We start from the raw sequence: 1659 nt of genomic DNA, 5'->3' as shown, positions 1-1659 counted from the left end.
AACGTTAGTCAGCTGGCAAAAGGAAATAGCCCAACACGGAGGCAAAAAGAGCAAATTGACTTTATCTGTGAGTGATTAGGTTTGACAAGATGAAAAAAGGAAGAAATCTTTTGTCACAGAAGAAAATTGTGCTTTGAGAAATCTTTGCCCAAGTCTGAAGGCTCTGCTTTACACAGTTTGAGTTGAAATGGAAATAATCCCCGCCTCTCCCCCACCCCAGCCCCTCTCTCCCAAATAAAAAACAGAGAAACAAAACTTCATTTGTCTACCTTTACTACGGCAGAGTTTTAGAAATCACATCAGGAGTTCCGGAGCTGCTCTGGAGCAGCTCTTCCATTAGCCAGCAAACTCTCTTTCGAGAAACCTATTTTTGAATTGCTATTTACTACTGAAAGTTTAATTTTTCCTTTAAGTATTTGTCACACATGCAGTCAAATTCTTTGTGGGTGGGAGAGCAAGGCAGATGGGACTCCTCTCCAATGAGAAAGAAGAGCCAATTTTCACTCTGAAAAGGGCGAAAAGATCAGGGCTGTTAGACTCCTTCTTCTGCTTTAGCATTTATCTCGTACCCACGGCATCCCAGTCTGCTTAGAATCGGGAAGAAGGCGTTGCAGGCAGGGAAACAAACTGTTTTGACTCAGTCTATGACTCAAATTTTACTGCTTACGTTTTTTTCCTTCACTAATTAAAAACAAAATTAACCTTCTTTTAAAAATTCCCAACGCTTCTTGTCTTTTTCACAAACTTTCCTCTGATATCTGTGAGGTTGACTTCCCCAGCTCTTTGGAGTCTGTGCCCAAATGTCAATTAAAAAAATTCTTTTAGAGTTTATTTTTGAGAGAGAGAGAGAGAGAGAGAGAGAGCGAGCGAGCAGGGGAGGGGCAGAGAAAGAGGGAGACACAGAATCCAAAGCAGGCTCCAAGCTCTGAGCTGTCAGCACAGAGTCCGATGTGGGGCTCGAACTTATGAACCGTGAGATCATGGCCTTAGTGGAAGTTGGATGCTTAACCAACTGAGCCACCCAGGCGCCCAACCAAATGTCAATTTTTAGACACAGATTTATAGGGGCCCCTGGGTGGCTCAGTTGGTTGAGCGTCCGACTTCTGCTCAGGTCATGATCTCGCAGTTTGTGGGTTTGAGCCCCGCGTCGGGCTCTGTGCTGACAGCTCAGAGCCTGGAGCCTGCTTCCGATTCTGTGTCTCCCCCTTTCTCTGCCTCTTCCATTATGCTCTGTCTCTCTCTATCTCTCAATGATAAATAAACATTAAAAAAATAAAAGGGTAGATTTATGTATGTATGCATGTATGTATTTATTTATATACGTAAGTAAGCTCTACACCCAGCATGGGACTCAAACCCATAACCTGGAGATCAAGAGTCCCACACTCTACCGACTGAGCCAGCCAGGCTCCCACACCCCCCGAACCCAACCAAGGTCAAGTTCACAATATCTACCCTGTTTCTATTTGTCAGCGCCCTGATCTAACCTGCTGACCTAAGTGGCCTTCCACCTGACCATTTCTAAGTGAAACTACATCTCCCCAATCCTGGTGCTCCCGATGCCCTCTGACCTGACCACTGTTTATTTTTCCCGTACCACTTGTGGACTTCTCACACACGATAGATTTCTTTATTATGTTTATAGCCTTCACTAGAAGG

At 44.5% G+C, this 1659-nt stretch overlaps 1 non-coding gene across 1 annotated transcript; it reads right to left on the bottom strand.

The window, feature by feature from the left end:
• Positions 1-1336: 1336 nt before the first annotated feature.
• Positions 1337-1409, bottom strand: TRNAK-CUU. The gene has a single exon. It is a non-coding gene; the product is annotated as a tRNA-Lys (tRNA).
• Between the last annotated feature and the right edge of the window lie 250 nt (positions 1410-1659).

Source organism: Suricata suricatta, chromosome 8, assembly GCF_006229205.1.
Source record: "Suricata suricatta isolate VVHF042 chromosome 8, meerkat_22Aug2017_6uvM2_HiC, whole genome shotgun sequence".
NCBI classification, from domain to species: domain Eukaryota; kingdom Metazoa; phylum Chordata; class Mammalia; order Carnivora; family Herpestidae; genus Suricata; species Suricata suricatta.
Note: the sequence above shows the minus strand (reverse complement) of the source record. Positions and strands in the feature narration are given on the sequence as shown.